The following is a 27,910-nucleotide window of genomic DNA, read 5'->3' on the forward strand; positions in this document are numbered from 1 at the left end:
CAACAATGTGATGGAGCACAATAGTCTGTTGTAGTAAACAAGGGGAGGTTTTGATCGTGCACTGTTGTAGCTCCCTGTGCAGAATGCTGGGTTTGACTAGGAAACAGTGAATAAAACTTCATATCCCAACCAAGGCTCCATATCACAGCTGGTATTTTTAATAGGGGCCTCTCTCAATAATTTCACTGGGGTACCTGGGGTTTGTTTTGGCGGCTTTTCATTATTGTGTTGGTTTATTCTCTTTTTAGGCACATGGTATAATGCAGTTGAAACACTCACTTAAATGTGGATAGAAATGAAACGTGTGAAAACACACTGTGAATGTGGATGGAAATGAAATGAAACCATAAGTCAGGTGTCCTGAGGCTCTGATTGTTGTTAATGGCCCTGACAAGCCTCATCTGGAGCCTCCCAGCCCACCCGTGGGCCAGGAGCACTATTTAAGCTCAGGCATGGCCCAATTTCATTGTTTTGAGTAATGCTGTAGAGAGATTGGTCTTTTACTCCTTGTTCCTCACTCCGCTCATTTGCCCTCTGGTCTGTGCATGGACCTCCTGGCTTGGTGACAGCCTCTGGAATGTGTCTGATCCTGACCTATGGGTTCACCACCACGCTGGCCTTGGAGTTGTGTCAGCCCCTTGAGCTTGTCTAATGGGAGCCTGTGGTTGAAGGTGCTCTGCTGTCCTCATCAGCCATTGTGGGACTGGCTCTGTCCTCAGCTCCTGCTTCCCTGCCCTGCTGGAAGAAGACATGGATTAATCAAGGTAAATAAATCTGTTAATGAAGTTTACTTAACCTGGAGGAGCCTGCCCTGGACCATGTCTGTACCCCCTGTTTTATATTAGAAGAATGGAATTTTTTAAGAGACTAAACAAGCAGCTACATTTAATATCCCAGAGCGATTGCGCTTCCCATGTCAGCTCATGTGAGCATGGGCTAGTTTTCTATATCTATTGTTCAAGTCTTTAAGCCCCAGAAACATGGGTATACAGGAACTGCAGTTCCCCTAGGGAAGCTTGAGCTGATGCAGAGCTGCTGTTGAGTTCTTGCTCTCAATTGGTCTCCTCTGTGGCTAAGGGGTGTTTGTGGTCATTGGGGCCCATCTCCTTGCTCACCTGAATGATCTCATGTCTACCTGCTCCATGTGCAAATCCAAGTTGTTGTTCAAGAGTTTCATAAATCAAACCATGAGCCTGCTGATGTCCATGGCCATGGTAAAAGAGATGGGGTGGTGGTGGTTGAGCACTGAAACGAAACTGGAGGGTTTGCTTCAGTTTGCTGTCTTCAAAACTGTGTGTTAGGCAATGAGTGAGTTGATCCAAATCCCATGGAGGGTTTCAAAAGAAGAGCTGTGGTGATCTGTAGCAGAATGGATCAGGTTAAAATTCCCCTCAGTAAACACCCAGCTCTTGAGAAGCCTGGGGCACTACTTCAGACATTGAGCAGAGCAACACAAATGTGTAGGCCATTTAAAGAAGTGGAAGAGAAAAGCACTTTGTGTTGAGAAATATGGACAACAGTGTCATCTATTTCACCTCTAAAGAATATCCTTTTGTCCATCTTATTACTGGGTTTGATCCAGAGGAAGGCAGGAAAACTGCCTGTTCATATCAAGGGTCACACTCAGACTGTTCAACTCTGTCAGATTTCCCAAAAAGTTTTTATTTCTCAGGAACTGTGGAAAAAAAAAAAAAAATCTCTATCATTTTTTCCAGATAGAGTGAGTTTGAGGGAGAAGGAAGTGTTTGTCTATCTGGGATAGGTGCAGTGTGTCCTTCAGGGTGTCTACAAGTGAATTTGGATGTGTCTAAGAGTAGTGTTATTGTGAAGGTAATAGAAGAACATGGGCCTCATCCCACAAAGTTGTAACCTGGAGCACTTGCCAGCTGAGACCATTTACATATGGGGTTAATGGGCATAATCTCTACATGTTTGCTTCCAACTGCTTTAAAGATTAAAACCCCAAACCTGTGGGTCCTTGCAAGCTCTTGAGGATAGCACATTCTCATTTTGAAAGTCCTCTTGAATGTACTGAGTGAGGGAAGCAAAGGCAGGAAAACAAGCCTTTGGAAGCAAGGTAGAAAGTCACAGTGTTTGTTTCCTGGTACATCTGGGATCTCGCCACCTTGAGAAGCAGACCTTTGAAGCAAAAATAGCAGGGCAACAAAACAATAATAGTAAAAGGCATTGGCGAGGCACTTGAAAAACCTACATTTTACAGGAGTGTAATCATGATTTAAAAATACAAAAACACTGTGACTCAAGAGGGAGAGTGTGGGTGTTTGCTGGGGATGAGTCAAAAGAGAAGAAATCACAACTCCAGAAAGAGAATGGGAAAGCTGAAGCTCTGTGAGCAGAGCCTGCAAAAAGGCAGACCAAATTTATGCGTTTGTTCCGCATCCAGAGTTCTCCTCCATGCGATGCAGAAGTCATTGATTAACTGACATTAGATTGAAATGGGGCAATTAGACAGAGGGAAATGTCTATAGCATAAATTATACAGGAAAAGTGTCTGAGGAGAGCCTCCCCTTTGTCTTTAAGACTTGCCAGCTGTTCCTTTCCTGCCTTGTGATTTTTACCTTCTTAGATAAGCACATTCCTGTTCCCTAAATCAATGTGACGGAGCAGAGTTAGCTGTACATCCCAGGGTACAGCTGTATGTCCAGATATGTTTGTAATAGGTCAGCCAGTGCAGTGGTAAAATAGCAGTGAATCATATTAGCAGATGAGGAGGCTGGAGGGTAAATGATGCTGTGGAAGCACCTGCAGAAGGCATTGCTGCACGCTTCCTTGGCTCGGATTTCTTGGACCACTTTGTCATGTGCTTAATCTGAAGCATGTCCCTTGGTCCCCTTTGTAGTGGGTACTCAGCATTATACAGTGTTGAAAGGTAATCACAAGAGTCAGAAATCCTGCTGGTTTCCACTGTAAATATAAGTAAATCACTGATCCCTTGCAAAAAGCAAGTCTGGGCAGTTCTGTGTCTATGCTGGCTCACTGATCTGGGCTTGAGACAGTGCAAGGCTTGATGTTGTGGGGTTTGGGCTTTTTTCTATGACACTAACAATGAAAACTGAGGGTTTTCTTAAGAAATAAATTACTTTAAGACTCCTCTTGTGGCTGTGGCAAGCATAGTGTGATCTGAAAACACCTTAGTAGTGAATTTAGCTTATTTCTAAACCAAACCAACTCTTTGCCATGGTTTTAGGGCATGGCATGAGCTTCCATTGCCTCTCATCACACTCCCTCATCAGCAGGTATTCATGGGCCCCCCTTCAGCTGAGCGCTTCCACAGAAGCACAGAGTTGTTGGAGATGCACAAAATGTGCCATTTCCAGCTGCAGCTTTTACAGCCTGTGCCCACTGACCAATTTTAGACCTGACTGAATAGGGATGGTCATGGCTATGGCAGCATGAAAAGACTCTAGGTTGTACCTTGCTCCCTGTGAGGCTTCTCTGAGCTCCTCAGCACTGGGGAAGAGAGCCTGCCCTGATACATAGGGTCTCAGAGATGGGCATCCTTAGCAGTGCAGTGTGCACAGGGAGCATCTGGTGACCTACAGCTGGTCATTTTGTCCAGAATAAGGAAAGAAAAATCCACCTGTCTTAACAACAGGAGAAGATGCAGTGGCTGTGCTGTACAGTGATGTGTGCTGGGCTGTTGGAAGTAAGCTGGGCATTAGGCACTTTCTGATTTTCCTTTTACTCGTGTTAGCAAGATTGATGCATGAGCTCTTCCACCATAGAATAATCCACAGTTTATAGTGTGGCCAAGTGAGAGGAACTGATCTTGTGCAAAGATGTCACTGTTTACAAAGCAGAGTATTTAGAATAGCTCTTGGCCAATGCAGACTGCAAGCATTCAGTCTTCTCTCCCTGTTGATGACAAAATCTGCCAGTGAACTTCACCTGGTGGTAGCTGCTGGATGACTTCTTCAAGTTTGTGTGTAATATTCCATATGTTGTCCATGGAATTCCAGTGGTGGTTTCATCCATTCTTTTCCAGTATTTTATCTAAAAAACCAGTGTGTTTTTATTTCTCTGTAGTCCCAGCATGGCACTAGCTCAGAGCCACCCACATTTGATGGCATCTCCCCTCTCACCTGGAGCAGCCACTTCTTGACCCCAGCTCCATTGGTAGGACCCCCTCAAGCATGGGCTTGCGCAGGGAGCAGGGGTTTATCATATTCAAGTTTAATGTGCAACACTGCTAAGCCCAACCAAGCGAAAGGGAACCAGGTGAACAATTACTGAGTGGTGTTTATATGGTTTTATGTTGGGCTTTATCTGACTTGTCAGACACCCACTTTGTACTTTACAGACACGTTTCCCAGCCTTCAAAAATGCAGATTTATGAGTCTGAAAATATTTTACCAAAGCTGAGAGCATTTAACATTCCATAATTGGGTTGGAAGGTTGTGCATATCTCACCCAGCCCAATCTGAAGGGAAAGGGAAATGCTTCCATTTTTCATCTATAGACCATGAAAATGTGAAGGCTGACTTTAACAATAATACATAAACCACAAGAGAAATGTAAACCAATCCAGCCTCATAATATATGTGCTTGTTTTGTAATTTCCTGGTGGTAAGGGGTGTTTATACAGTGCTGAAGTTAAAATATCTGAATATCACCCAGACAGCATGATGGTTTTGTACAATGAACTCCTTTATAAGTCATTTGAAATGAACCTGTCAGTCATCATTAATGGTCTGTGAAACCCTACCCCAAGCTGGTGCCAAGTCTCCCTCAGCACAGTTACATCATGATAAGCTCTGCTGTGTTCACAGTAAATCAGGGAGTTTCACAATGAAGTTACACGATAAGCTTTACCATATTGAACAGTAAATCACTGTGTTGAACAATTACACAATTAAGCCTCCTTAGTTTTTTCTTTATGGGAGCATCTCTCAGTAATGTATAAAAGTCAATATGAGTCTTTTTCTCCCCCTTCTACCACCTTCCTCAAATACAATTTATGGGTGCTTCTTAAGGTTAGTGATAAGACCATGGTGTTAGGCTTATATGCCTGCACGTGTGATATGATGGAGTTAATAAAGCACTGGGGAGCAGTGCACAAGAAGCCTAGAGAAATCTGAAGCTGCATCTGAGCCTGGGTCAGTGATGGGAAGGGTATCCTTGGCTTTCAGTGGAGCTGTGCCAGTTTACATGAGCCAAGTCTTTGGTCTACAAGAAGACACATACTAGAACTTCCTATTTATGCAGTGATTTGTGTTTGCTTTGCTCCATCTTGGTTTTCATTGTCCCATTCAATTTTTATTAGTCAACACTGCTATAAGAAGCATCTTCTCTTTTAAACTCCATTTTATCGATTCTTGTGGTTTACAGGACCATTTCTCTCGCTACCCCAGCTCCTCTTGTGTGATTTAACCTGCTGCTCCTATTTGACAACTCCTAACTCAATTTATTCTTTATCCCAAATCTTAGCTGTCTCCCAGACATCTCCACACTGATGTCCCCTTGTCCTCTAATGCCACAGACTGGGACTCGAGCTTGCCTTTGCTTGAGGGCTAACGCCCTGTGCCTCTCCCTGCCTGTCTGCAAGGCTCAGGCTTGTTTTGTGATGCCTTGGTTTTATCTCCTCCTCGCTCCCTATGTCTCACCGCTTCCTAGAGACTTGCATAGCCTACTGCCAAGTGCTTCAAACATGCAGTTTGCATTCTCCTTGCTTGGCAGAGCCTCCTAAACTCCCACTACTACAGCCTTTGTGTGCCACTTCAGAACTGCACACCTTCTCATCTGATCTTGACAAGATGAAATAATAATAATAAAGGCTCCTGTTGCCATTCCACTTGGGTCCCTTCAGGTGTATGAATTTTTGGAGTCAGATTATAAGAGATGTCTGCTAAGAGATGTGCCTGCCTTTCAAAGAGCAGGGAGTTGTGTCTGCATTAATGCTGCCTCCATAAAGCATGTACTGAAAAGGGCTCTCACGTACACCAGAGCTGCAGGAGTGAAATCCCTATCTGCAGCACATCAGAAAAGCTCCAGTTATATCAAGGGATGCAGCTTGGGCCTGTGCTGGCTGAAGGTCTGTCCTTGAGTGGGGACTGTGTAATGTAAGCAAGGAGATGGCTAATGAGGCTATTTTACCTCTCATGGAAACCCACTGCAGATTCATAACGCATTCAAGAGAGAATGTCACTGAAATGAGAAACCCAAGCACAATGCTTTGTGTTTCCAGAACTACCCTTCCGCTTTGTTTTGTTTATGAATGTATTGTTGGATAACAACATTTTTGCCTTGAGCTTAGAGGTGTGAGGCATTACCCTGTAGGTATACATGAGAGCTGGTGGTGGTTGGCTCTCCTGTGGAGTGGAGAAGTCAGGAGGGAGTTCAAGTCTCTGCCAGCAAAGGTTTGTTGCACTTGCTGAGACAAAGTGTGCCATTTTTATCTGCTCAAAGCCACACTATTGTCTTATAGAAGTTCATTTGAGGTGGCTGGGAGGTTAGGAAGACGAGAAGTGGAATGTTTTCTAGTCTGCATGCAAGGCAGATCACTTATGTTATGCATTGCTAGTTTAAAAGCCCTCAAGAGGATGCTGCAGGGCTCTGATGTAGTAAGATATGTGCAAAATCAACATTTGCTGCCCTTATTTAAAATGTCATAAAGCTGGGATGTCTGCACTTTCTGCAGGAGCAGGCTGTGTAGTCTCCAAGAGATATGTGTAGGTAGTATATTACAGCCCTTTTCCTCATATTCATCTGTTCTGTGGCCAAAATACAGATTAACTCCCATCTTGTACCAAGTGAATATACTGGCACATGCTGTAGTATGAGCAGCCTCCAAACACAGCATAGGACATGTGTGTTCCTGTTAGGTAGGAGAGGTGCCTTTGTGTTGGGATGCAGGAAACCTGCGCTTTAGGTTTGTGGTGGGTGTATGGGCAAAATATGATGGGGGAACCCAGAAGGCTCTCAAAGCTGAAATGGGATGAGGCTGTCAGAGCAACTACCCATCCTGTATGTGAATCCTCATATGGAAAGTGACATATATGTATTAAAACTAGCTTCTAAAAGCAGGCATTAAGGAGTTAAGAGGCAAAGTTACTAAAGGGTTGAATACTTGAGGGCTGGGCATTTGAAGCTGTTGTTCCTGCCTTTTATGAAACTCGGAAGACATGCTTGAAGTTGTAAACTGCCTTGTCATCCCTGGAATCACATCTTCCAATGAGGAAGAAGTCTTTTCTTTTTCCTGGAAAAACACTCACTCTCCGAGTCTTTTCAGATCCCATTTCTATTTGTGACAGTAGCTTTCTCAAGGAAAGGAGCAGAAGGTAGAACAGCATGCTGCTCCTGATTGTACATTTCTTAATATGCTTTAGGAATACACACACTGGCAACATTTTTTTTACCAGAAAAAGCCTCATTTTTCATGAAAGAATGACTTGTAGAAAAAAGCTTTGACTTTCTCATAGCTGTGTTTCATCAGGCATGTTTCACACTTCTCTAACACCACCTAAATGGCAAATAGTCCTGAGTAATATCTAGGAGAGCAAATAGCTTTAAATGCTTCATTTAGGTGAATTTAGCAATTTCGTTCTGTATATAAAGGTTTTTTTAGCTTAGCTCTCCCAGTTGCCAGAGTACAGGTGTGTAGCTGTTGGGTGAGATCACACATAGGCACATACTGTGTGAGGCACTTCAACAAAACCAAACATTCTAGCTAGGCGATGGTTTTAATGACTTCAGAGATGCTGTACTTGGGCACTACCAGGAGCAGGCAGGATTAGATTGTTTGGTATTAATGGGGAAAGCACCTGATTTCATCACGTTTCCTATAAGCTATTGAAGAAGAGGAGCTGCAACTGCCAAAAGGGAACTGAATGAACACTAACTCCAAGGTAGCACCAGAAGTGATGTTCTGAGTATTTTAGTTAAATGTTTTTACAAAAAGCCATCTTATAACTTTGGTACTCCTTCCGTGCCACTTCTAGTGCGAGTTCCTTTGACACAGAACAAAAGCACTAAGGAAGGAGGAAACCCAAGCCCCAAAAGATTCGCATCGGTAGGCTTCCCAGTGCAATCATATTGTATTTTCAAGCAATGATTTCGCTTGCTTCCCTATTACCCTTACTTACTCTTCCTTTACACTGATGGTTGAATTAACCAGTATACAAGTGCTTTTCTTCTCTGAGTGTCCTTTAATTTGACAGCCTTGCAGCCTCAGTGCCCTCCTTTGCCAAATATTGCTTTTTCATAGACACAAGTTAATTCCTGTTGTATTGTGTGACAGGGTTGAGCACAGTGAAAGCCCAGCTTCCAAGCTGCCTCATTTCTTTCCAGCCCCTAAGGAATTCTGGATGTGTCAGTAAGAGCAGATAAAACCATCAGTGTGTTCCTTCTGTTTCCTTACTTCTGAACATTTTTCTCAACTATATCCTAAAACATGGGGTGGGTTTTTTTTTCATTTTATTTTCCCCATTTCTTTCATCCAATTTCTTGCCATCTTCCCCATTTCTCACCTCCCCTATAGGAATGCAGTAGCCATATATCTTCACTTACACTCCTTGCTGCAATTTGCTTGTGTGGCTGGAAGGAAAGTACACTGTCACTCATGAGCCTTTACACCTGCCAAAGCTAATGAGCTAAGCTTGACCCTCATTCTGCCTGTTTATTTAGAGCTTATGCTCCTAGCAGATTTCTAATGTCCCAAAGGAGCATCTGAGGTGTTACCACAAAGATTCCTATTAACAAAAAGTATATTTAATATGCCTTTCCCTCTATAGCAACTTCCAGTGTCCGAAGGGGGCTCCAAGGATGCTGTTGAGGGACTCTGCATCAGGGACTGTAGTGATAGGACAAGGGGTGATGGGTTCACACTGAAACAGGGGAAGTTCAGGTTAGATCTAAGGCAGAAGCTCTTCCCTGTGAGGGTGCTGGGGTGCTGGCACAGGGTGCCCAGAGAAGCTGCGGCTGCCCCATCCCTGGCAGTGTTCAAGGCCAGGTTGGACACAGGGGCTTGGAGCACCCTGCTCTAGTGTGAGGTGTCCCTGCCCCCGGCAGGGGTTGGAACTGGATGATCTTGAGGTCCTTCCCAACCTAAACCGGTCTGTGATTCTATGATGTAACTATGATTGAATATATTCTATTTCATATCTATATTACATTTTTTTGCACTGCTTATAGTAATAAAAGTTTCAAAAGTAGAAATAAAATGATGGCATTTTTACTTGTCATTGACACTTGAAAAGTTTATTCTGAGCAATGGAGGAAATGCAGCAACAACGGCTTCTACCCAGCCTGACCCTGGGGTCCTGTCCTTTTCTTTTTGGTATATGTCTTCATGGCATCCCTGGTGGCAGTGACTTAACCCCTGAGTGATGGCAACCGAGGTGGTATAAGTGGCATAACTCCATGATGACAAATAGGAAAAGGAGATGTGTGGTTGTACTGAAGGCATCAGGCAATTAGTGGTTGGTAGCATGATATTTGTAGTCTGATGAGAAGAGCACTCAAAAGGTGAGACCCATGCTTCCCAAAGCTCTTGTCTGGTGGGAAGGGAGCGGAGTTACTCCTGGGGAGGTGCTGACTCGATACAAGAGGAGAATGTTTCACAGTGAGAACAATCAGCCACTGGAATGGTATCCGTTGGGAAGAGGTGGATTTCCCAACACTGGACACTGTTAAGATTCAGCTGGACAGGGTGTTGAGGTGTCCCATGTAAGTCATGTTTTATCTGGAAAGGTTGGAAGAATCAATCCTTGAGGTCCCTTCAACCTGGGAGTCTGTGATTCCATGAGGAGGGGCCAGTGATGCGCCCTTGGACCTTCTCCATGTCTGGGTCCATGGCAGAGGGCACGAGTGCTGTCAGTGCCACCCTGCAGAGGCAGGCTGATGCTCACCAGGGGTGCCTTTCCTTCTGAGGACAGCCTGTTATTTGACAAGTAATCTGCAGATTAAGGCCTAGACAACCCATAGAGCCTTTCAAAAGCTCCACAACCCCTCTGAGCCAGCGCGTTGTATTTATCTCTTAAGGAACCTTGTCATTAGGCTCAAATTAAAAACGAGCTGTCAGTTTCTATTAATAATTAATGCTGAAATGTTAGCACTTTGAAAGACTGTTTCAAGTGCAACACACCCCATTTAATGCTGAGCAGTTTTATATTTACAGTAATTCCACCTTTCATCCCTTAATGTCAACTTCTAAATCTTTAATGCTTTAATCACACTTCTTATTTTGATATCCCAAGTGAGCTGTTCGAACCTGCGTCCGCTCCCTTTCAATAAGGTGCGCATTTTAGACTGGAAGGTTAGTGAGCAGCACTTGTTAATTATTAAGGAAAACAAAATGCTACTGCTGGAAAATTATGTTTGTTCCCAGCAGTATGTGTTACCTTTAATCTGTACTGACAAGAAGCAAGAGGAATCATAAAATAATCAGAGGAGCCAGGAGAGAGGATTGTTTGTGAAGAACATTACCCAGCAGAAATGTAGACAGCCTTGATTTGATTCCATAAATGAACCTAATTACTGGGTAATGTATTGTTCTATGGAAATGACATAGCTGGAAAATATGGAGTTAAAAGAAGGCTCTGTGAATTGGAAAGCAGATTATTTCTGCTTTCGAGTTTTGCTCCCTATAGCATGTTCCTGGACAGCACTGACTGACTGAGAGCTTCTGTCGTCTTCACTGAAAGAAATCCCTCAACCTGCAGCATATGTCTGAGGCAAGGTCTTTACTGTAACCTTCCCATAATGAATAGGGAAGAATTCTGCAGGGAAACAGGCTGCCTCAGTGTGCAGCAGAGTTCCTGCAATTCTTGCTTTGTCTCCTTGTATGTATCCCAGAATATAATGAAAGAAATACTTGGAATTTTCTTAACTGCCAGGCAGTTAATGGCTATCCTGGAGACACCAGAAAATGAACTTCAGTGGCTTGCGAAGGAAAGAGACAATTTTGAACTTGTAGTTATAAAACACATCATTCCAATTTGTTTGGGTTTTCCTTGCTGTTTCAGCCCGTCTCCTTGAAGTGAGATGTATAGATAGTTCATGGTATTTGTAACCAAGTTTACATTACATTAATGGGTTATAGAGGGATATTGAACTCTGACCTATTTTTTAATTACTGGAATCAGCAGAATGAGACTTTCTATCTCGCACCTGGCAGATTCATGTGCTCTGATATACTGCTACCCATTTACACTATGAATTTGTTACTCAGGCACACATTCTCTGGGACAGATGCTGAAGACTAACCCGGTTGCTCCTATCTGCTTCCACTGGTGCTGTTGTATGGAGCAGGCAGATAGTTCCCTTGTAACAGACACCTCAGCTTGCCCTTTCCTCTGCAAACACTGATGTATGTTGCTCTGGAGCGTGCCTGCTATGGTCTCTGGGCCCCCTTAGTGATAGGCCCCCTAAAGCTGCCTTTATATGGGGGCATATCATATGTACCTATCAGCAGCAAAATACCAAGATAACCATTCTTTAATAATAAGTGTTATTTCTTGTATTCCCCCTGCATCCTGAAGCATGTACTCCTTTTCTTTTGCCTTTTGTAGGCAAATTTCTCACTCTTGAAGAACTCTCCTTTGGCTTTGCATTGGTAGCAAAGAGTTCAACTTGCAGCAGATTGTACCTTATTGCTTGAATATCCATTTGGAATCAGGGGACTATTAGACTGAGACACTCCAAAACATCTCCATCCTCTTTGGCCTGGCCATTCCCTCCCAGGCAAGCAGAGTACTATGTTGATAGGTGGTATTTTGCATCCATTTCACCCAAATGCTAGTGAAAGCATGATGTACAAAGTGGCGAAGGATCCAGGCTGGATAATGACCAATTCTAGCGCATTTCCACCTCAGATGCCTGTGTATCAGTAAGACTTAACTGGAATAAAAGATGGTAAGATTTTCTCAGCCTCAGAACTTTTGCTTGTATTATCAGCTTTCAGCAATATTATCTGCTTTTATCAGGCTCCCATTGACTGGGCTTTTTTCTAATTACGTGAAGAGTGGATGAAGTCCTATTAAGTTGTCTGTGACTAGGAAAAGAATTACTGCACTGCTACTTTCAATGCTCGCTGGCTTGTAAAAAATAAAGGCATTCAGAGTTTAGTGAACCTCTACCTTGCACATCAAAACAGAAAGAGGAAAATTCCTGCTGTTACATTTTCATGCAAGCATCCAATTCCATCCTTCCACACTGTGGAGACATGCACAACATGCAGGAAAATCTTAAATATCTTTGTTAAGATGCCCCACAGGACAACCCAAAAGGATGCGTAACTTATGTGTATTGTTCATTGCAAACATGATTAGTGTGTGTATATATAATAGATGTGTTATTAAAGCACAATGGGTTTTTCAAAGTTTGCAAGTTTGTTATGGATTGATTTATTCATGAAATGCTTTGTTTCTATGACAACTTTATTGGTTTGCCTGTGGTCTAAATACATATAGGCATGGCAGGAATTCCACAGTACAAAACAAATTACACACAACCACCTGAATGGCTTGGTGCCCTCAGGGAGTGTACAGAAATAGTCCACAATGAGGGCAGAAATCACCATAGACTTTGCCAGTATGAGAAGGCTTGCTTAATAAAGAAAAATGCTTAAAGGTCCTACACAGCTTCTAGCTCTGCAATAAAAGGGAAGGGATGGAAAGGAAAAAAAAGGAATCTGGCAGGAAAACATAAAAGGCACCCAAACCCCAACTGCAGAGATAGTAGCATATTCAAGAAAAAGCCACACATCAAACACCGGCACTCTCTCCCACAAATAATAGAGCTTGGGAGAAGCTATTAATATTCATAACAGATCTAGACCTACAAAAGAAACTGGAGAGTTATTGTTTAGTAAGAAATTAGTGTGAAAGTGTAGGGCATTAGTTGATAAAAGGATAGGGAGGCTCACTGGGACAACACAAAATGGGATCAGAGCAGAAAGTCAATAAGTGGATCAAATGACAAAAGGACAAATTCTAGAATACAAGAGCAATAATTAAGACAAGGGCTTGGAAGATGACAACTGTTATGGAGGTCTGAGACCTAAACAGGGTAATAACATGTTTTGAAATACAGTAAGTGCAATATAGCAGGGTTTCTGTGACGGATCCCCATGACATGGCACTCTCCAAAACAGCATCCTAAACTATGGTAGAATAATGGTGCTTTGGCTGTTTCTGTCCTGTGTGCTACAAAGCTCTTTAGGAAATGAGAAGCAAGACCAGGGGAGTCTGTGTAACAGGCTCTCCTGCTCCATCACCCACAATCTATGTGCTATTCAAAGCCATAAACATCAGAAGAAGCTGAGAGCACACTTCCATTGCAAAAGAGAGTTTTCTAGCAGCGTTTTTAAATCTAAACAAAGCTGCCCTGCATTCTGGATTGCATGGAACAAATGAGCATGGGAGTTTCAAAGGGAGGAAGAATCACCGAGCATCCTCTGCCTAGCCTGAAAGCCAGCATGCAAGTACCTTCCATTAGAGCAACCCATGGCAAGCACAAGTCTTTGTTTTGTTAACCATGCTGCCCCACCAGCTCTTCTGCCTCCATGAGGGTCTTGTGCTGTGTTGGAGGTGACAATGCTCACTTGGCTCAGAGCAATAGCTTGGTTGTTGGGGTGTTGTTCATTGAAGTGATGCTGATTCCACCTTTTAGCATGGAGTGTGCAGAGACTCGGGGGTGGGATGGGTACATCTGGCAGCAGAACAGGCTTAAGGATGCAGTTGCCTCCCTCGTGCTGCAGTGAAGCCAAGCTGCAAAGCCAACAGGGTTCAGTCACTGAGATTTGGCTTAGTAATGAGTTCCAGATGGTGCTTTAGCCAAATAACCTTTTCTTATTCATTAACTAGGTAAACTCTGAAAGGTGACCAGGCTGATGCTAACAACAATGACATGGGAGCCAGGGTCCTGAGTCCAGAAAGCACAGGGAGAAGAAAACAAAGGTAGTGAGATGTGAAGCCGTGCATGGCTCTGTACTGGGCAGGCATTGCCACTCTCTAAGTGCCTGAGCCTTTTGACTAATGTGACATGGAAGCACTAATAAAATAAAAAGCTTCTCCAATTAGTGCATACTCTCTATTATTTCTGACTTGTGTTCTGACCCGGTCCCTTCCATACTCCTAATTGCCTGTGCTGCACTAAGTGACATAGCCTTCCATGCACTTTGAGCTGTAGTCTCCTGCAAGCGAATTATCTGTCTCAGCCTCCATGATTGATCTGAAATGGCTCTTACTGCAGATGTATATTTGCAGCCTATGGAATATTTACAGGGATAGGCTTCAGAGGGAGGGAATGGTTACCTCTTTGGACAGAGAGCCTTATCCTCAGCTGGGTATTCTTTGGTGTCATGCTTGTTTCACATGTCTATTCAAATTCACATGTATTTTTCAGTGATCCCAGAGCAAATCATTATACACAGGCCACTTGTAGTTACAATGGGCAAGAGAAAGGGTTTGGTGTTGTCATTCTGTTCACTGACTGCTCTCCTGCCTTTGTGAGAGCCACACAAATAAAGGAAGTATTGGCAATGGCATTCTTGTGCATTCTCAGTGAAAACCTGAACGAGAAAGCTAGAAAATAGTTTTAGATGATTTCTTTTTCATGATCTCAGAGACATTTTTGTGCTGCTTTAGACATTTTTGGTGCCTTCTTGGGGCACTTCTAGCCACTAGATATTTTGGCCTTTTCTGTAGACAAAAAGGCCTACTTACCAAATCCCTCAGTTAAGGTTTCCTTCCCCACCTCATTTTAACACCCTCCTTGCTTGAGGGGCATTAAAACTTCAAATCCTCCTGCTTTGGGCAAAGTATGGCCATGTCCCAGAGCTGCTGTTCATATTAAGCAATGGAACATCAAGCATCTAACAGTTATCGACAAGAAAGCCGTACTTAAAAATCAAGAAAACCATCTTTACCCTGTGGGGTTTTTTAGGCTGGGAATTAGCCTTGGGAGAGAAAGGAGAGTTGACATCAGTCAAGTAGCTCCTGACTGCACCAGACCTTTGGAGTCTGAGAAACTGAAGCCCCTGTTGCTGTGCTGAAAGAAAATGGGGTTTGGTAGGTTTTTCTTTTTGCCTCAGTTTCAGTATCTAGTTTCAGGGTTGTTCTTTCTGTTCTTTATTTTTTCTTACTGGCTTAACCCTTATATGGTGCAAATAATACATTTTCAATTCAGCTTTCATTTGAAGGAAGCGCACAGGCTGGACTGGGGGCCAGTGTATCCCTCAAGGCTGACGTAGGCTAAGGTAGGGAGCCAAGAGTAGTCCTAAATCTTCCTTAATGAACCAGTGGAGGCTTCACTCAGCACTTCTGAAGGATCTGCTGGCTTTTCAATACTGTTCCCAAGAACCACAGCAGAGAAGGAGTGATGATGAGAGACAGCAGGGCAAGGATGCTGCTTTGCACCAGGTATTTGGCTGCCAGGACAACCCCACGAGCCAGGATATGTGGTGAGAGCCATCTGGTGTTGGACCCAAGGGAGATGGGCAGCCCAGCAGTGCAAGTACCACTCTGCTTGTTTGTTCAGCTTCTTTGCTGTTCCCTTTTTCAGGCACAGGGAAATTTCTGGAGCATCCATCACAGGTGGATCTTGAGCAGCCAAGTGAGTTTATGGTTTGCATATGGTATCGTCAAAATATCTCTGGTTGTACCACATCAACACTGCTCCTGCTATCCAGTGCATGTGTTTCAGTAAAGAGTAGCTTTTAACAGACCCACTTGGCAGCGAATTTACAAACACTTTCCAGAAGCCCTTCCTTCCTCTCTTCCCTCTCATGAATGCTTTTAGGGCTCTTTTTGAATGTTATCTGAGCTGCATAGGAAAATGTCATAGTTCATCCCGTAACTAACCACAATATTTAATTATTTAGTGATGGCCATAAAACAAGTGTAACAAAGGGAAAACTGCTCTGAACTTTCTTGACACTGTATTCAGCAAATATTGCTCTTTATCTGACATGCCATCATTTACTCGCTCAGCCCTCGGAGAACAGCGGGATGGCTGAACTATCGATAGAGCAGAAGAAAAATCATAGCAAGGAAAGTAAATTCTGACATTTTGAAACTAATGTTGTAGTTCATCGATGCCTCATATTCAATGAGAAATCTAGAGGGAAGAGCTTAATGCACCTCTTAAAGTCTCCGTTGCCATTCTAGATTGTGTGATGTCATATTTATGCATGCATAAGGATGTCGTATGAGCTGATGTGATGAGCTTATGCAGACAATACACACACATTCAGATGCTTAATAAAACTGCTTCTGTTCACTGCCTCTTAGGGGCTGGGCTTGCATGTGTCTGCATATACATGCATACAGAAGGGTTATGAACAGATACCCTTTTTCATTAAGCGAGTGACATTTTCGTGCTGTTGCAGCATCTATCTGTCTTCTTTCTGGCAAAGCTGTGTGCCTTTCAGTCAGCATCTGACTAAAGATCAATGAGAGAAAGCTTTTTGAAGGTGCTTTCAGGTCCTGCGGCAAGGGAGATGATCAGAAAGCTGCCATAAGCTTTGGACCCACTTGACAAATGAGGAACTATTTTGGCGCTCTGTAAACTGCTGTCACATCAGTTAGAAACACTAATTAGAACTACTTTGCTGTTGAAAGTGTCCAGTGCATTAAATACCACTTCTGCTTATTGCAATTAGCTTATCCATTGACTTACACTTCATACCCACAAGACTATCAAAGATGGAAATGCATAAGGGAGGGTTTAATAATTGATGAGGGAAATTAGAACTGAATGGCAAAGAGTTTTTGCCTGCTACCCTTTGACCTTTCCTTCTTGCAGACCATGAAGCTCACATGTGAAATGAGCTCCTCTGTTTTGTCTGGCTGGACAAGAGTCACCAACCAAAGATGCCCAGGTATGCAAGTGTTGGATTGACAGATTTGTCTCAGTGATGTGGAGATCAAGTGATGTGGGTCTCTTCAGAGATGCAACTGGACACCCTGGTACACAGTGTGTAAAGCAAGAGAATTTTATGCTCTCCCTATATTGTTACCCAAAATGATTCTTACTATTGATAAAGCATCAAGACTTTGTTAAATAATCTATACCATGTGGAGTTCAGAAGAGGGGGTTGTGAGTTTTAATGCGCTTTCTTCACAGGGCACATTAATAGGGGGCAGAATCTAGTAAAAACAAAAAGCTAAGTTGTTTGTAGAGACCGACAACTTCCTAGTTTTGTTTTAGAGTTTAATTGTGAGTCTGTAGTATTTCAACATGCCTTAGGAACAAGAAAAGGAAGCAAAAACGTTCTCATGCCATAAGACAGCAGTGGCCCAGCCATTAAGGATGCTCTAATTCTGCATTGTACACAGATGGCTTTAGCTGAGAGGAAAGGATATAGCTCTAAATAGCTGGCTTGCAATCTAGCACACAACATAGTCATGAGGCTGCATTCCTCCCCTGCACTTGTTACCTTGGTCTAGGCACTTACTCTTTCTGCTCAGGTTCCGACTGATAATGGTAGTCTTTAGTTTAGTTGCCAGGGTGTTAAGAAAGAGCAGGGCTTGTAATTTGGCTTAAATATGAGATAGCAGTCTTACCACCACTTGTATTTCTCAAGAGCTGGGATGATTCTCTCCTTAAGCGATATTTTTTGTTCTTAAATCTTGTTTTGTTCTTTGAGACCAGCTCGAAGAGTGCCTGTGTTCTGCTCCTCAGATATTAGTAACCTAGGATTGTAATGCACATTTTAAAGAAGCAGACAGGAAAGATAAAGCTGCAATGGGACAATTTCATCTGAATGCTCCTAAAAATCACCATTAATGATCCAATTGAGTACAAGAAACTTCCCGTTTTCCAATTCCTAAATACTTTTAACAAAGGCATAAACATACATACACTCACCCAAATGCAAGCATAAATTACAGTGGGAAATGGCCTGGGTCTTTGAATATATTTACAAGTTTGGGTTTCTTCTTTAGGAAAGAAAAGAGGAGAATGAAATGGCAAGATTTCAACCCATACCATGAGCCTCCTCAGTCTACTCTTATCCAAAACCAGCGTCCTCATTTCAGTTTTGATGTCTGTAACTGGGAGAAGGGAGAGAACTGGTTTGTTTTAATTAGATGCATTTGAAAGCCAAAGGCGGTGCAACATCAAATCTCAGCCTGAGGCTTAGAGAAGATCAGCTCTTGTCCCTGGGGCAAGCTGCAAGTACTCCTTTGAGTGGCCTTGTTCTTCTTGCTTCCATAGTAGGAATGTGATTGAGACATTACTTCTTCCAGAAACCCCCTGCAATATTGAGGATTTCTGGCCATTATGGATGTAAAGACCTGACCTGTGGAACGCTTCTGAGGTTCAGCTGTGACTTTACCACTGTAAAGATGCTGGTGGAGCCAAGGGGCACTGCCTGTGAAGAAGGAGCAGGAGCAGTACGCATTGTCCCAGCCTGCAGCTTTGCTTCCCTTCCTTCCTAATTGTCTGCTGCCTTCTTTTAAGTCTGGTAACCTTAAACCAGAGGGAGAAAAAGAGGATTATTTTTAAGCATGATGAAATTTAACTTGTAATCGCTGTTTCCACAGCAGCCAATTGAGAGGTACGAGCAGAGCTTTACCAAGCAGCTCCTAATCTCTGGGATTTACAGATGCTTGCAAATGAGCAGAAAATCAGGGCCACAATGACCTGGCTGTGGGGCAAGTGCAACACATGCTCCCAGATACCTACACTAAAGACAATGCTCCTAGTAAATTTTGCATCACTTGCAGAACTTTGATGCTTGTGTCAGGTTTCACTCAGTTTTAGTAGGACCCTGCATTGTATTTAATGTCAGTTATGGTATCCATCTGCTTAAGACAGGGTGTCACAATAGATTCCATTGCTGGCAAGTTTCGACAGGGAAGCAGTAACTTATGCACCAACTGTTTCCCTGGAGGTTTCATGCTCATGTAAAACCAGACATTTAGAATAAAAGCAGTATTAGTTTAACTTTCACATGAAACTGCTAAAAATCCCTGTCAGAAACCAGCACTGCTGATGTCTGGTGCTGTAGGATGGGCATCACAGCGCTGCTCTTCTCTCTTGCAGTGTTTTAACAGCCAGCACTGATTTTGGTTTTTCCTTTCTTTAAAGCCCCTCTGTTGTGGCTGGCTGAAATTCTTCAGTTCTAAGAAGGGATCTGGTTTTCCTCTTCCACACAGAGTAAGTAAAGACATGCTGTCAGGTATGTGGTACCTACCAAAAACATCCCCTGGCAAGAAATGTGCCATATAATAGAGTTCAATCCCTGCTCAGCTGTTTGCTCCCAGGAATGCTTGGTTTACTGTCCATTGTGTCTTGGTGATGCAGTTACAGCATGCTGGCTGCTGAAGGCCAAATCTTAACCATGTTTGGGCTCGTAAGGACTGATTCAGAGCTGCTCTGGGGTGAGCGTGGTGTTTTCTGTACTGGAACATCAGATACGTGATTCAAATTCACACGTGTTTTTCAGAGTGATCCCAGAGCAAATCATTATACACATACCACTTGTAGTTACAATGGGCAAGAGAAAGGGTTTGCTGTTGTCATTCTGTTCACTGACTGCTCTCCTGCCTTTGTGAGAGACTCACATAAATAAAGGAAGTATCGGCAGTGGCATTCTTGTGCATTCTCAAAGAAAACCTGAACAAGAAAATCAGAAAACAGCTTTAAATGATTTCTTTTTTCATGATACCAGAGATGTTTTTGTGCTGCTTTAGACATTTTTGGTGCCTTTTTGGGGGTAGACTTCTAGCCACTAGATATTTTGGCCTTTTCTGTAGACAAAAAGGTCTACCTACCAAATCTCTCAATTAAGGTTTCCTTCCCCACCCCATTTTAACATGCTCCTTGCTTGAGAGGCATTGTAACTTCAAGTGACCTCTTGCTTTGGGTAAAGTATGGCCGTGTCCCAGTGCTGCTGTAGGGAAGGGGGAGCTGTGGCCATGCAGGTTTGTGCCTGATGGGGGGTGCCTTGGTGTGTTTTGGTCCTTCCCCCTGTTTTAGGGGGCAGGATGGGTTTAGGGGGACCTCTCCAGTGCAAGTTCCCCTTCTGACTGTCCCCAGGACTCGCTATGGGGTGTTGCTGGGCATCCTACCCCTCCCTTCTTCTGCCCCAGCAGTCAGTGGGATTCGGCTGCTTTTGGTGCTGAGGAGGAGAAGCTAGGCAGGAAAGTTATTATCACTCTGATAGAAAACAGGGCAATATATGAACTTTGGTTAATTTAACTAATGTATGTATTAAAACTCCTGACAGAGGTGTATGTGGTTAAAGCAGCCCAGTTGAATGCAGTTGGTTTGGGAGGCAAAGGCTGCTCCTAAATTAGAACTGGGCTGGAGGCAAGTTGGTTTTCAATCTGAATTTTAGGCAACCAAATTCTTTGTCTCGGCTTTCATTGCCTGAGAAATGCTCTTGTGAAGTCTGGTTGGACTTAGTCCTTTAAAACTTCTGTAGATGGCAAAATTCCAGTGAACACTTTCAAACGGTATTTGAAAATAAATATGGGGTATATAAAAATACTTGATAAGCAGCTGAGCAGGAGAAAACTCTAAGAAAAATTGCTATTGTGTAAAGATATATAGTTGCAGCAATAGGCTGATATCCAGTAATTTACTACTCCGAAGTTCTAAAAAGCAGATGACTGCAAAGTGTTTGCTAAACCATTCTTTTTCATCTGACATGTGGTTGGATTATGTGAACTGACTCACCATTTAAATGGGGCTACTGAGATTGGTGTGTTATTGATTCAGACAATCCTTGACCTCAGGGATAACACTTGCTCTAACAGAGAAAAGGGCTTTTAGGCTGGAATTCTCCATCTCTCTCTGCATGTCTGTTATTTGACAATACTGAAAACAAAAAGATTAGGGAAGCAAAGCAGGAGTTAATACCAGTGGAGTCAAGCGGCTTTCCCTGGGCTGCTGCTACTGATGAAATAGTGCTGGTGTTCTCCAGAAGAGAAATCCGGAGGTGCTGAGACTTTAGTCCTGTGGATTCCATTTTTCATCCTGGCTGCTCTGTGTGTGTGTATATGCACATGTGCATATGAACATATACATGTCTCAAAGTGCTGATGACTGACACCTTGGTGCTATGCTCTGAGATTGCCCAACTATACACCATGCAAGGACTGCATTCAAGCCTAAAATAGGAGCTTAGTCTCCATAGGCTCGCTGTAGAGTCAGTGGGCAGGTACAAGCTCTTCCACAAGGCAATTTAGAGCGGGTACCTATGGAAGGAGCCTTCTCTGCTCACTGTGTGCCAGGGAGACCAGGTCTCCCCCAGGTGGCCCTTACATTAAGTAACTGATGGCACTGCGGGTGTTCACAGAGCAATAAGCACTATTGGTTGGTAATGTCACAGTGCCCTCTGCAAAAGCTGTGTTGCTGCCAGGGAGGGAAATGTGGAATGCGGAGAAGGGGTCTCTCTGTCCAGAGTGTTGGGGAAGGAGGGCAGAGCCCAGACTGGCTCCACAGGAGTCTGTGGGGCTCAGACTAAAGCTGGTGGACATGGTCCAGGATGGCTTCTGGACCGTGCACACAGAGTAAATGAAGGAGGGAGAGAGTTTTGTGTATGTATGTGTGGTGGGAGTTCTTGTTTTAATTGTGTGCTGGGGTTTATTACTCTTGTCCTTGTGCAGAACACAAATGTTCTGGGTCGCTGAGGAGGGAATTATGACTAGGATGCACAGGCAAAAGCAGAGGAAGCCTGGGATATGGGATTCTTGGGAGGTTTGGATGCTTTGGGTTTTTCTGCATAGCTCAGGAGGAACTTTGTCCACCATTTGTCAAAGGCAAAGCTATCAGAGGGCACTTGTCAGGATGCCTTCAGGACCTTTTCTTTGCAGAGAAACCTCAACATAAGAGATGAGTAACAGCAGACTGATCACAGTCTTCACTTCAGACCTGCACTTTATGTCTCTGACGATATCTTCCCTAGGCCTGTCTGCAGTCCAGGTACTGTGTGTACATTCCCAACCTGCCATTCATCACATGCCTAACAGTTGTCAATCTCCAGATATTAAGCAGATAGCCTGGCACTTGCCCAACAGGTACTGCATGATATCACAGCTGCTGAACAAGTGCTTCATCAAAACATTTCTGGCTTTTTATCAGCTATTTCAAATCCCAGGTTGCAAATCAGTTGCTTCCTTTTTAGTTACATGGAAGCAAAACAAGATGCACCTGAATGCTTTTAGAAACAATTACTTCTAATACTATTTACCAATGCAAACACCCCTCCATCCTCAATCCTTCCTCTGTAGACTGTAACACACACTCCTTTCTTACTCTTTCATATGCAAACACTATGTTATAATCACTGAGCACGTCAGATAAAAGTAAAAATCTGATGTATTAACAATGAAAATATTCTTCTTAATAAATATATGGGTTACCATGGGATTTTTCCTAGAATTATACTATACTCAATATGATTAACAGCCTCAGAACCAGTCTCTGAAAGTCTTATTATTCTGATCAAAGTGAACATCCCATTTTTCTATGCCCATATGCAGGTTGGAGAATGATCTCCTTGTATCTATAGTATTTCTTAGGCACAAAATTTCACTAAAATCATGTGGGGAAAGGGAAACTGGCAATGTCTCAGAGTTGATCTTCCTATAGTCTCTCTTCCTGTACTGCTATTGAAACAAGATGCAGAGGGAGCTGGTCTTTAGGAGCCTGAAATTTCACCCTAGGAACTGTATTGTGAAAAGAAATCCCTTTGTAGCTGCATGGAGTGGAATGATGTGGTCTCTTCTTGCAGAGCAGCAGCTGTGTGTTCACGCTAAATGGCTGGTAATTCCATAGTGGAATTGCTGGTAGTTCCGTAGTGGGATGAAGTTGAACATGAAGCCCTGTGTGATCCATGTATACTAGCCTTTGGAGATATTTCCTTTCCATTTTCAGGCAGCTCCAAGTCATTTGCTGACTCTTGGAAGGTTTCCTAAAGCTGTAAATCAGAAAGCATTGATGTGAGATGCTGATAGTATCGAATGGTAGTTTTAGGAGAGGAACTGGTTTGAGACCATCTTAAAAATCTGAACATGCACAAGTCCATGGGTCCTGATGAAATCCATCCACGGGTCCTGAAGGAGCTGGCAAATGAAGTTGCTAAGCCACTGGCCATCATATTTGAAAAATCATGGCAGTCAGGTGAAGTTCCCAATGACTGGAAAAAGGGAAATATAACCCCATTTTCAAGAAGGGGAAAATGGATGACCCGGGGAGTTACAGAGCAGTCAGTCTCACCTCTGTGCCTGGCAAAATCTTGGAGCAGATTCTCCTGGAAGGCATGCTAAGGCACATGAAAAACAACAAGGTGCTTGGTGACAGCCAGCATGGCTTCACTAAGGGGAAATCCTGCCTGACCAATTTGGTGGCCTTCTATGATGGGGCTACAGAACTGATGGACAGGAGTAGAGCAGTTGATGTCATCTACCTGGACTTGTGCAAAGCGTTCGACACTGTCCCACACGACATCCTTGTCTCTAAATTGGAGAGACATCAATTTGATGAATGGACCACTCGGTGGATAAAGAACTGGCTGGATGGCCGCACACAAAGAGTTGTGGTCAATGGCTCAATGTCCAGCTGGAGACCAGTAACGAGTGGTGTCCCTCAGGGATCGGTGTTGGGACCGGTCTTGTTTAACAACTTTGTCGCTGACATGGACAGTGGGATTGAGTGCTAAGAAAGTTGGGGCTGTTCAGCCTGGAGAAGAGAAGGCTGCATGGAGACCTCATAGCAGCCTTCCAGTATCTGAAGGGGGCCTATAGGGATGCTGGGGATGGACTCTTCATTAGGGACTGTAGTGATAGGACAAGGGGTAATGGGTTAAAACTTAAACAGGGAAGTTTAGATTGGATATAAGGAAGAAATTCTTTCCTGTGAGGGTGGTGAGGCACTGGAATGAGTTGCCCAGGGAGGTTGTGAATGCACCATCCCTGGCAGTGTTCAAGGCCAGGTTGGACGAGGCCTTGGGTGAGAGGTTTAGTGCGAGGTGTCCCTGCCCATGGCAGGGGCGTTGGAACTTGATGATCTTAAGGTCCTTTCCAACCCTAACTATTCTATGATTCTATAATGGGTTGCATACAGTAATCTTTGTTTGCTTTTATATGTTAAATGATAGTTCACTAGTGCCAACTGGTAGCAACCAAACAACATATCAAAACTGGGTATGATGTGGATGCCAGGAAATGCCAAGCATGCAAAAACCTTCCTTTTCTCTTAGGACCCAGAACTCACTGTACTGATATATGTCATACAAGAGGCCTGCACCTGCCCCAGAAATACAATGGTCGTGTCCTACTGAGATCTGCAACTTAAATCAGGGTACAGTCATAGAGCATGGCTTAAGTGTGGGGCTTTTTTCCAGCAGCAAAAGAAATCCATAAAGTTTCAACAATTATTCCTAGATGGATCAACATAGTGCAAAATAGTGCACAGGTCATGAGTCATATTGAAGCTGAGTCCATGCTGACAGAGAATTTCCTCATTTCCTATGAGCTAGATTATTTTGTCTTAAATTGTGGACACCAAATAAGATGAGTTTAGCCTTTGCCTTTGTTGCTGAACGTGGCAAACGAGCTGTGAGTAATGGAGCAAACAGAGCAATCTGTTCCAGAGCCGCCGTGAAATCTTCCATTGTTTGGGGAACGAATCAGCCCATTCTCTCCATGAAAGGGGAAGTCACGCTTCGGAACTTGATTTGTTACAATGATCTTCTTTAATGCATTGCACTACTAGTGACATTCTTGCCGCTCTTGGGGTCCTTTGTGTGCTTTGTCTCAGGCTTGTTTTCTTGCCAGGGAACTGAAACACCTCTATGTGTAAGGAAGTCAATCTTTGATTCTTTCTAGCCCAGAAGTGGGCCTGCTACCATGCTTCAGATCACAGGCAGCTTTCCCAGTGGCACAGAACCAGGGTGTGAAAGGTTTGCTAATGATTTTACCCCATCTTCTTATTTCAGTGTGAAGTTTCACCTGGAAATGAAGAGGTTTGGGGGAGCTCGAAGCAGTGTTTGGAAGGGCATGGCTTCCATCACACTCACGTGGTTGCTAGATTTGAGCTGGTCAGATACTTCCTCTGACCTGAGACAGGATTAAGAAATATCTAACTTGTGAGTTCACGTGATTTAATCAGTACTCACCTGAATACCACGTCTTCCCCAAGATCTGGTTTTACAGGGATTTCCTTCTTGGACCATGTATCTCATAAATCCCAGGTGTGCTCTCTGGAGGCTGGAACTGGGTCCTGAGCTGGTCCTGCTGAGTCTAATTCCTTTATAGCTTTAAAAAGGCTCAGAAATGCACCTGAGATGCTGCTGCTGATGGGGAAGGGGTTCATTTTGCCCTGGTTTTTCTTAGTTTGCTCTTAATTTTCTCTTTGCTCCTCAGAGGAATGTGGAGTCAGCTTACAAGGAGTTAGGACTAGGCCAGACTCTCTTTTTAGACAAAAGCCTGAAATTCCAAGGAAGGATTTTACCCCTTTCGTCTGCTTTATCTGTCATTAAAAGGAGAGGCTGAGTTTCAGCTGCAGGTCTATTACAGAGGTAGAAATGAGCTCTAAAGCTTGACTCTGGACTCTGATTTCCTCCAAAGCCTGTGCTGAAATTCAGGCATAGGCTGGCATTAATGAGTGCTGCTTAGAAATAATGCCATGCAGAGATTTCTGGGCTAAAGTTTGGTGTTAATCTCATGAAGTGCTGTCTGTGGGGTGTTGTTTCAGGGGTCATTCAGCAGCGTCTCGCCACAGAGAAGAGCACTATTGAACTCCTTGGAAAAGCTATGAAATTTCATACACTGGTTGCAACCCCAGGAGACTAATCCAGCCCCAAACACTATCACTCTTAGATTTGTGTTTCACTCAAGAAGTCATGAAGCAATCTATTTTGCCAGGGGAAAAGGGGAAAAAAATAGAAAATCATTATTTTATCATCCTGAGTACTTTCCATGTATCACAAATGCCTGAGATCTTGGAGAAATCTCTCAGTTGTGCAGAAAAGCATTACACCGGCTGGGAACTCAGCGTTTCTTTGGGTATTTCTGCTTGTCATTTTTACTTACATACAAATATTAATGAAGACCTAAATGTGCCCTTTTCCTATTGCCCTTTATGTTTTGATAAAGATGGCTCATAATCCTACAGCTGTCTTTTCCCCCACTTTAAAAGGTTCTGGCTTCTTATTGCTGTCAGGATAATGCTGCATCATTCCACCTAACCACCAATAAATAGAAATGCAGAGCCATGACTTCTATTCGAAAGCATGCAGGCTCCTTTGTACTGTTTCTGTATATATAAATCTATCTTCCAACTTGTAGCTGTAGTACAACATCTGAATTAAATCATGACTTATTCTTTCTATTAAAGCTGTGTTGTCCTTGCCATTATCCCCTTTTCCAGTAAACGAGTACAATGAAAAATTGATTCTAGCTGTATTGGACTGCAGCAAAATAACAAAAGATGATTGTTACATTATCAAAGCCCTCTCTGCTTCCATAATATAGGAATCGAAACCACCTGCCTTTATCTTCTCAATCAATATTGCACCTGAGTCACATTTTCCTGGAAAACACTTTAAAGGTGTCCACTGTATGTTATTTAGATTTAACAGATGCATTATTCAGGCTGTCTTCATTTGTTTTGATTACCTGAGATTGCTCTGCCATCCCGGTGAGTTATATAAAGCCTGATATTAAATGCCATGCTAGACTAGTGTGTCAGTAACAATATCAGATGACTTCTCTTATGTGAAGCAGTGTGACAGCCGAACAAGTACACTGGGTGAAATGTATGTAGAAAACTTGTGCTCAACAGGGACAGTTCATTGTGTGCTGCTCCCTGCCTAAAAGGCAGAGCAGGGCAGAGGGCTTCAGTTAATGGTTGCTAGGACAAAATGACCTTACTGGGAGCAGATTTGGGGAGGGCAAGAGCGGACATTAGAGTCTGCATTTCCAGAAAGGATGAGCCTGTGTTGGATGCCTAAACCTGTCAGCTGGGCTTTACAGCCTTGCTTTTTAATATTGTTAACAGGCAATGCTTAAGAGCAGCTAATTTACTGCATGTCTTGCTAGCAGTCTGAAACTATCGAGCAGCTAGAAAGAACAGAGAAAAAAATGTGCAGTTCTAGAGGCACGGCCATCATTTCAACATGTGCATTTGCATATTCCATCTAATGCCTGAAGTCAGATGCCTAAAATTAGTAGATTTATTTGGATGTGTGGAAATAATTGTAATTTGTTTCACAGCAATCAATTTGTGCTGCTTTGATTTCCCTTTCTACAGAATTAAATTATTAAGGGGCAAATATGATTTTCGAGAGACTTTTTATCATTCCCTCTGCTTGAAGTTTTGTCAAGTTTGACATCCCACAACCCCACATGCAGCCACGAGTAATAAATATTAAAAACCTGCAATCAAATAGAAAACAAATTAAGGATGAGGAATGCAAAGAAATGAGGGACAGCAGGATAGTACCTTGCCAGGAAATGTCATCTTAATAGGGGCGTCTTCCCTTTATCCACTGCTTATCTGCATCGTTTCTGAATGGCAGTGCTGGTCTGAGTGAGGAGGCTGTGCCTCACAGGCTTTGTATAGGGCCATGGAGGGAGGGCAAGGAGCAGGATTAAGGGTCCAGCCATAGTGAGACCCCACTTGCAGCACTGTGTGCAGTTCTGGTGTCCTCAACATAAGAAGGACATGGAGCTGTTGGAGCAAGTCCAGAGGAGGCCACGAAGATGATCGGGTGATGAGATGTTAGCACAGCTGTCCTGGGCAATCACGGAGATAACACCATCTGAGGTTCACCTTGGCTTAGAGGAGATCATGCGTGCCAGCAAGCCTATATCAAGTGTTTTCAACCTTCAACCAGCAATATCGCTTTGGTACCTTGGCTTTCCCAGCTCTGCTGCCAGGGCAGCTTTGCTGGTAGCATTTTGGAGCTTCTATTTCTGATCCTAGCCAGAATGAA

General features: G+C 43.3%; 1 long non-coding RNA gene across 1 annotated transcript; it reads left to right on the top strand.

Annotated features, from left to right (window-relative positions):
* Positions 1-539: 539 nt before the first annotated feature.
* Positions 540-27,018, top strand: LOC133226047 (uncharacterized). Its single transcript, XR_009729374.1, has 4 exons — positions 540-764; positions 19,054-19,122; positions 24,801-24,874; positions 25,669-27,018. It is a non-coding gene; the product is annotated as an uncharacterized LOC133226047 (long non-coding RNA).
* The last annotated feature ends 892 nt before the right edge of the window (positions 27,019-27,910 follow it).

This window comes from Neopsephotus bourkii, unplaced genomic scaffold (assembly GCF_033783945.1).
Source record: "Neopsephotus bourkii isolate Nb327-2 ecotype Australia unplaced genomic scaffold, CSIRO-AGI_Nbou_v1 NB_1768, whole genome shotgun sequence".
NCBI lineage: Eukaryota > Metazoa > Chordata > Aves > Psittaciformes > Psittacidae > Neopsephotus > Neopsephotus bourkii.